The 8,876-nt window shown below is 46.7% G+C and overlaps 1 pseudogene; it reads right to left on the bottom strand.

Moving 5' to 3' along the window:
• Positions 1–4,617: 4,617 nt before the first annotated feature.
• LOC109383969 (60S ribosomal protein L32 pseudogene) lies at positions 4,618–5,025 on the bottom strand (annotated as a pseudogene).
• Positions 5,026–8,876: the final 3,851 nt, after the last annotated feature.

Genomic DNA, 8,876 nt, shown 5'->3' with positions numbered 1-8,876 from the left:
GGTGGGAGATAGAGACCCTGCTCAGTCTCCAACGAGCCCAGGAGGGGAGCTCCGTGCTACATGGGGCTGGTGCCCCACTGCCCTGGCCAGGATAGACATTGCCTTCGGGGTTGTGCCCATGTTTCCCCTCAGTCCTCAGGGAAACTTTACTTCTTAACGGCTAAATAACCACTCAGAGGCTCAGAGATGTGAGTGTCCTGTGGTAACAGGGGTATCCTAGGAGGATCAATATAAATCCTTCACATTTGTAAACATCTGTGCTTTCCAGAGCTAATAACTGGCTAGAGTGCACAGAAGATAAAAAATGGATGTCAGCTGGGAAGGGAAAGTGTGGATCTGGGAAGGCTTCATGGAGGAGGTAGTCCTCCTCCTTGCATTTCCCTCTCCAGTCTTACTGAGCCTCCAGGAGCCTGGGCCTGGAGAGACCTCCACAGAAGGGACAGAGCTTACCTCGAAGTGGCGAGTAAAGCAACTGAAAACTGTGCCTGTCCCTTTCAGGTCCTGGAGTGTTGGAGCTGTGATTTTTTGCCCTGGCCCCTCACCTAGTCTGGGTGATAAAAAGAAAAACAGCCGTAGTAGCTCCTTACAAGTGTCTCCTGGTCTAGGATGTTGCACAGACTCAGACTCACTGGGAAATGTTCTGGTGTCCAATAAAGTCCTCCCTCCCCTCAGTGGTTTCCTTTTAGGAAAGGCCCATGCATCCTGGAAGCTATCACCAGGCTGGTCTGAGCTCTGACACAGGTGTTGCAAGGAACTGTTGGATCCACCCAGCTCTCTGGGAAGGAGGGGGTGGCATCACCATCAAGGCCTGCCCTGAGAAGCTTTGTGGAGGGGAGTTCCCACAGGCTCCCTGGGAGCTATCTTCCCCTCTTCAGCAGCTCAGACCTTGTAGCCTGGTTTATTTAGGGTATGCCTGACCCAGGGAAGGACATCAGACTCACCATTTCTGAAACAGGGTTGTCAGGCCCTCCTTCCTACCCCTACCCTCACCTGGGAGCCTGACCCTGAGAGACTATTTGTAATTAAATATTCTTCTGACTAATTTATAGTGATAGATTCTTAGGGTATAGGGAGAGTCCCAAATTGGGAGCTGAGGGTTTTACGTCTGCCTCTGCTATGAACTAGTCTAGGGCATGACCTAGATCAAGATCTTCGCTGATTTGGTTAATTCGCGGGGAGGGCCAGCCTCCAGGTGGTTGGAAAGCGCACTGCCCTGCCGTCCGGGAGACCTACACCTGAGTCCGGCCACTTCTGGGCTGTGCGACTCTGTGTGAGACACAGTCTCTCTAAACTCAGCCTTCTCTGCAAAGCACGCATACTAGGACCTTGCTCAGAGCATAGTTGGAGGACTAGCTAAGGACAGATGCAATGTGCCCAGTGTGCAGTCAGGACCTGGCTTACGAGAGGAGGGTAATGGACTGTGTTCTCCAGTTTCCCGGCCAAAAGTCCTATCTATAAAGTGAGATGGGTGGAGAAGGGTAATTTTAGATTGCGTAATAGCCAATCCTGAGAGTCAAGGGGCTACATCTTTTCCATATGAACTGGCAAGAGCCCCCTGTCCTGAGGAGGTCTCGAGGGAAATGGAGCCCTGGCAAGATCAGCTCTAAGGACCAAGGCCGCAGAGGAGGCTACAGTCATGTGTGCCTGCTGCCTGAGAAGTGGCGTCCCAAAAAACTGCTCTCCAGCCGTCCTCCGCACACCGCTGTACTGTTCAAGTGTATAGATGTACTTCTATACCAGAGCCTGGAGCCCCAGCACCTTGAGTGCTCCCTGGTCCTCACCCCAGGACCCTTCAGTGCCCCCATGAACTGCAGGATTCTTGCCTGTCCCTGCTCCAGGGCTGCAGCCCATTTGGCACGGGGCCTGGCCATGCCCGTTTTTAGCTATTTCAGCTTTCACCCTGATACCCAGCCAGAGCACCCTGTGCTAAGGACGAGCTTGTCCCAATTCCTGAAGTTTTTACCCTTAGCACACCATAAGCTACCCCATAAACATGGATCCCGTAATCTCGCTGGCTTGTGGTTCTGATTCTCATCTGCAGTCACAGACACTGTGCTTTGTTCTTTTGCATCTTTCTACTGTGTATCAGTTACCTCTGGGGCCATGAATTTTTGCTTATCTCTAGCATGACTCCAACTGAGCATATGATATCAAGAGCAAAATAAGCCAAGAAGGTCATTTTTCACAGACCTGGTTCCTAGAATCATTTGGGCCCAACACATGAGTCGCCTGTTCCTGCCGCCTTCCTTCCTCCAGGCATGGCCCTCTGGGCTCTCTCTCAAACCCGCCAGGCTCTCTCTTCCTGCTGGGAGATGTAAGAGAACTTTGAAGAGAGCTTGGAAATTGGGTCTGTCCTGCAAATGCCTGGGCTAGAAGATGTGCTCTGAGGCTCAAAATATACCCCAAGGAGCCCTCTGTGGCTATGAGAAAATGGGAACTTCTCCAAGAGCCCTTTCAGCTCTGATATGCTCTGGCTGTTCAAAAAAGGGAGAGATCGTGGAATGAGTCCATAGGCTGCTGCAAGTNATATATATTTTGTAGCTTGTCATCATGAAATAGTCATGTGTAGTTTGTTGGCCAGGAGTTCTGAGACATCTCAACATATTCATTTCAATGGTTGATTTTTATCTCCCATCTCTCGGAAAGGGATATTTGTTTTACTTTATGTTGTGAAACTATATCTCCTCATTGCATGCTTGCTTTAGGAAATTTAATTTTATTTACCAAGGAACACAGCATAAAGAAGCTTTTAAGAAACATGATGGAGAATCCTGATTTTCCAGGACAGTAACATATCCTGAGAGGCTGTGTATGGTAGTTAAAGCCAGAAGCTCTGGGGCCAGATTGTCTTTCCTCCCAGCCCTGTCACTTCCCATGGAGACTCTGAGCAAGTTACTTATCCTCTCCATGTCTCAATTCTTCTTTCAAATGAGAAGAATAGTGTCTACTTCACAGGTAATATAAAATATGTGGAATAGCCCCTGTCACTTTCTAAGCTTTTAATAAATGTGAGCCGGGCAGCCGGTTAGCTCAGGTGGTTAGAGCACAGGCTCATAACACCAAGGTTGCCAGTTCAATTTCCACATAGGCCAGCGAGCTGCGCCTTCCACAACTAGATTGAAAACAGTGATTTGACTTGGAGCTGATGGGTCCTGGAAAAAACACACTGTTCCCCAATAAAGTTTAAAAAAAAAAAGAAGAATGGAGATTGGTTAGCCTTTAATAAGTAAATACATAAATAAATAAATAAATACATAAATGTGAGCCACTTCATTCCTGTGGACATCTGTGAAATATTTCAGGGTGTGAATATGCCATAACTAATCTAACCTAATAACTAATCTTACTGATGGGCATTAGGTATTTCCAGTTGATGAACAAAACCAGCAATGTGCTTGCCCTGCAAAGGGTTATGGTCTGGTGGAAAGAGGCAAAAAGAATAAATGAGCAAGATAATTCAAGATATGGTAAATTACATTAAATTAATAGCAAGAGTGATATGGAAGCACATTGGTGGGTGAAAAGCACACACGTTGTGGAAGATAGTCAGGGAAGGGCTGCTGGAGAAAATGACATTTGAGCAGAGTGATGATGGATAAGAAAGATTCAGCTATGCACAGTGGGAGGTCAAGAGCTTCAGGTAAGGAAACAGCAAGTGCAGAATCCCTGATGTGGGAAAGAATTTGGCATGTACCAAGCATAGAGGGCCAGTGTAGCTGGAACCTGTGCACGAGAGAAGGAGTAGAATGGATGGATGTGAGGAGCCAGACCACACAGGACCTTTCAGAGCCATAGCAAAAAAATAAGGGCAACCAGAAGCTATGGGAGCGTTTTAATCGGGGCAGTCACATAATCTAGCTTAGGTTTCTAGGAAATCACTTATTGTTCGCCTATAGAGAATGGCTTATAGGAAGGCAAAAGTGGAAGCAGACGTTCCATTAACCAGTTAGGCTAATGCAGTAGGTGAGGTAAGTAAAGATAATGGCCTGGACTACAGCAGTGGCAGTGAAGCTGGGGAAAAACTGGAGGGAAACAATTTCACCTGAATGCAAGGGCTGAGGCATGGCCCTTTATCATCATTGGTCCTGGTGAGGCCCTGTGCTTGCCTTCTTGTTTTGAGTATTTCCCCATACCCAAATATCCTTCCCCATTCTCTCCTCACAGAAAGGCAACCGTTATCCAACTTGCTCAGTGTTTTCCCATTTAATTATAGTAAAATCTCATAATCGTTTTTAATTTCCCCAATTATCAATGATTTTGAGCATTTCCACAAAAACTTATTCGCTTTTTAGGTTTCCCCTCCTATAAACTGCAGTTTCAAATCTTTGGTCCATTTGTAAGTTGGCGTGGCCATCTTTTCCTTGTGGAGTATGTAAGAATTCTTTGTATATACTAGATATTAATCCTTTGGTGATTTGCAAATGCTTTGTGAATATCTTCTGTCATTCTGTCAGCTATCAACATATTAACTTTTTCTGTGTGTTCTTAGTTGACAGAAATCCTTAATTCTTAAGTAATCAAATTTAGAATTTTTTTCCTTATGGTTTATGATTTCAAAATGTGTTTTTTTTTAAGAATTTTATGGTTTTATTAAAACACAATTTGCACACAAGCTGGCTATTCATTTCCTTCACTGTGCAGCCTGGCATTGGGATTGGTGACTCTGATGGCCAGCTGGGCTTTTCTTTCCACAATGGCTTTGCGGTTCTTGGAGGAGACGTTGTGAGCAATCTCAGCACAGTTAGATTTGTTGCACATCAGCAGCACTTCAAGCTCTTTGACACTGTAGACCAGGAACTTCCGAAAGCCACTGGGCAGCATGTGCTTTGTTTTCTTGTTACTCCCATAACCAATGTTGGGCATCAAGATCTGGCCTTTGAATCTCCTGCGCACCCTATTGTCAATGCCTCTGGGTTTCCGCCAGTTACGCTTAATTTTGACATATCGGTCTGACTGGTGCCAGATAAACTTCTTGGTTCTCTTTTTGACGATCTTGGGCTTCACGAGTGGTCTGAGGGCAGCCATGATACCAAGTAAATGATGAGCGCCACCTCCGTAGGCAGTGCAGAGGAAGAGAGGGGAACAAAATGTTTTTGTTTTTTTTTTAAAAGAAATCGTTCTTGCCTCCAGATCATAAATAGATTCTCCTACATTGTCTTCTATTAACTTTATGGTTTTCTGTTTCGCCTGTTGATCGGTTTATGGCCCATCTTTTTACGTGGGGTTAAGTGGGGATGTGGTTTTATTTTTAACTCTGTACAGTGAGTCACTCGTACCCATGTTATCTATTAAACAGCTTGTTCTTTTTCTATTGCTCTGTGGTGCCAATTTTATCATATATTAAATTCCCTTAAATATCAGGGTCTGTCTCTGACCCCTCTGTTTCGTTCCATTGGTCCTGTTCTTGCATCAACAACCTACCGTTTGTTAGTGTGGTTTTGTGGTTGCTCTTTCTATTTGGTAGGGAAAAACTCTCTTCTTTATCGTTATTTTTTTTAAGGGTGATTTTGTTATCCATGGATATTTAGTAAGAGAAGGAAATTTGGGGTATATTTTGGAAGTGGAACTGTGCTTATGGCATTTCTTACTTTACTGCAGTTTTATATTACTCTATATTCAAACCTGGCAATATTTTTCCCTATTGGCTTCTAGGTTTTATACTTTGTTTAGGAAGATCCTCCACATCCAATATTATCTAAATAGTCTCTAATATTTTATTTTAAATCTTCTATCATGTTGTTTTAATAGATATTTAATCTGTGGAATTAATTTTGTGTAGTTATGAAGTTGGCATCTAACTTTATTTTATTCCAATGGTTAGTTTTGCCAATAATGAATAGTCCATCCTTTCCCCACTGATTTGAGATGCTTCCTTTATCGTAGACTGAAATTCTATGGGCTATTTCTATGCTCTCCTTGGTTTATGGAAGGCTTTGGACTTTAGGATGTGTTGGCAAGAATAGGAAAACATTAGATGCCTTTGAGCAGGAGAATGACAGGTTGAAGGGGGTGGTTACAGAGTTTACTGGCCAGCCAGGAGTGTGGGAGCGAATCCGTGAGAGGCACAGGAGGCTGAGGGACAGAGGCTGCTGACAGGATAGGAAGGAAGGAACAGGCACCTGAGGCATTGTGAAACAGGACAGGTGAAGACTTCATCTTTGTTGGGTTTGCCGGCTGAGTCGCTGAGAGCAATGTGCTTTTCAGTGCTGGGTCACCTGAGGCCAAGAGGCTGTGGGCAAGAGGCAGGTCCTGGTCATCCCATCGTTGGGAGCCATTCACAAGATCCCAAACACAGCTGGAGGCAGAGGCCTCAGACTCCTTGCTCCTCAGGGAGGAGAGGGTGCTGGGTGAAAAGGAACTTAGTCTCTTCCCCTTTGTGTAGAGACAGCTTCAGAATTTCCATATGAAGGAACTCTGGGGGACAGAGGGGCCTTGACTTAGAGTATCAGGTGTGTACCAAGAACAGGATTTTAGCTTAAATTATATGTTCATTTGGAGACACATTGAATTAGAAGAGGGGATTAGGCATCCTTCACTCTGTCGTGTGGACGTTGCCTCTTTGCCTGGCACTCCTTACCTTCTCAGCCCACTTGCTATGGTCCCCACACTGGAGCCCTCTGTCCCCTTTTGCCCCACCTAGAGTCCACACTGGACAATTTACCTCTTAATTCAACCCCTCTTACCCCTCACTAGATGACAAATTCTCTGTGCTTCCTTCCAAAACCTGCCCTGAGCCTTCAGCACCCAGATGGGCACACAATAGGCACTCAGTAAGTGCTTGCTGGTAGATTGTCCACTCAAGTTTGCTGTTGCACCAGCTCTTCCCCAGCTCAGAGGCTATGCCGAGGGTGTGGAGGAAGAAACTTTCACCCACTTCCTATTAGCCTCCTATTCAATTTGATTTCATCTAACCACAGTGAAGCTCTGCTCTTGTGGAGTTTATGCAGAGTGAGCATGTTCAAGGAGCAGAGAGCTAGGTTCTCTGTGCACCACAGAGATGGGTGGAGCGGGGTGAGGTGGGTGTTTTGTGGTTGGGCTCCTTCAGTGAGAAGAGGATCAAGTTACAGGTTTTGAAGAATGCCCTGGAGTTCGGGGCTTGCCCTAGACCTGTTTCATGGGGGAAGGGTGGGGGAGTGGAAGGAATCGGGAGACAGGTGGGATCCTCAGGGAGCAGGTCCCCTGGACCTCACCAAAGCCCTCACCCTGTCACTTTCAGGACACTACAGTGCTGTAGGTTGGGTCAACCACCGCAGCATCAATCAAAGCATTGCCTTCTTAAAGTTCAACTTTGATCATGTCACTCTCCTGCTCGAAAACCATTGATTGTTCCCCATTGCCTAGAGAATAAGTCTGAATTTAAAGCATGGCCTTTAAGGGTCACAAATATTGGGTCCTAATGTATCTTTCCAGATTTTTTCCTTCACAAAGCCTCTCTTCTCTCTGCCCAACTTCCACCACCCCCTGTGTCCCACTCTCCACCTCTCCCCCATATATCCTCCCATACAACTCACTCCTCTGACACCAGACCACCTGCATACCTGAGCATACCCTGCTTTCTGATCTCCCTATTCTTGTTCATGCTATTCTGTCCTCCTATCATGCCTTTCCCACCTCTTATTAGTTACTGAAATCTTATTCATCCTCCGAAACCCAATTCAGATGCCACCTCCTCCAGGAAGCCTTCTCAGATCTACTCTTTCCCTTCCCAGCTGACATCCATTTTTCATCTTCTGTGCTTTCTAGCCAGTTATTAGCTCTGGAAACCACAGATGTTTACAGATGTGAAGAATTTATATTGATCCTCCTAGAATACCTGTTACCACAGGAGACTTGCACCTTTGAGCCTCTGAGGGGTTGGAAGCATCTGGTTCCCCAGGTGGACTGTCAGCAACTTCAAGCCTGGGATTTTCTCTCTCAGCATGTATGCAGTAGGTGATCACTAAGTGTGTAAACTAATCTGAATTTAGTAGAGTCCAGTGAAGAGTGTGGGTGCTGAGTTTGTGTCCTTGGCAGTGGAATAGATGGCAGGGACAAGAAAGGACGTGAGCTTGGTGGAATCCAAGCCAAGATCCCATCCCCCTCTGGAGGGCCTGGCAAGCAGAGGGGAGCAGAGTGAGAGACATCCTCTTCCTGTTCTGGGAAGAGGTCCCACAGATATCACTGACCAGGTTCCATCCCTGTGCTTGGGCCCAGTCAGCCCTGTGTTCAGATTTCACCCTCAGTTTCATAAAAGCACTTTAAACTGTGGGCCAGAAAAGCCGGTTGTGAGGCCCCAGGCAATAGCTCAGGCAGGAAACTCCCACTATACCCAGCTGGGCAGCTGAGCAGGCGAAGCCACCTTACCAGGCCCCCAAGTAAGCCAGCTACTAAGCTGGAGATAGGGATCAGCTGGGCGGGACCGGAGCATCCTCTAAGCTGTCCTGACACCAGGCAGTAGCTGGGCACACCCTCTCTCCACCTGGCCTCCTAGGAGGGAGGGCCGGGTACACTTGCCCTTGACCAATTCTCCTCACCAAGGATTTGGGCAATTGTCTTTCTTCACCTTCTAACTTTGGGAGCCCTGTCTCCCATGAGGTCCCAGCCCACGGTTCCTGGGGCTCTGGGCCATGGAACTAAGTGGAGTTCAAAGGGCAGGCACCATCCCCCCAAGAGGGGCGTCTCTGAGTTAGGACCTCAATAAGCTGAAGAGAGTGGGCTTATCCTAAATTTGTGAGGGCCCAGTATCCTCTTCTTGCCACCCCCTGTCCCCATGGACAGCCTGGTCATTCTGAACTAAGGGCAGCAGATTACTGACCCAAGGCCCAGAGCCCCTGCTGGTCCCTGCATTTCCAAGATTTGAAGACCTGAGTGTCCCTTGATACTAAGAGGCCCATGCC

The sequence above is a fragment of the Hipposideros armiger genome, unplaced genomic scaffold (assembly GCF_001890085.2).
Source record: "Hipposideros armiger isolate ML-2016 unplaced genomic scaffold, ASM189008v1 scaffold_92, whole genome shotgun sequence".
Taxonomy (NCBI): Eukaryota; Metazoa; Chordata; class Mammalia; order Chiroptera; family Hipposideridae; genus Hipposideros; species Hipposideros armiger.
Note: the sequence above shows the minus strand (reverse complement) of the source record. Positions and strands in the feature narration are given on the sequence as shown.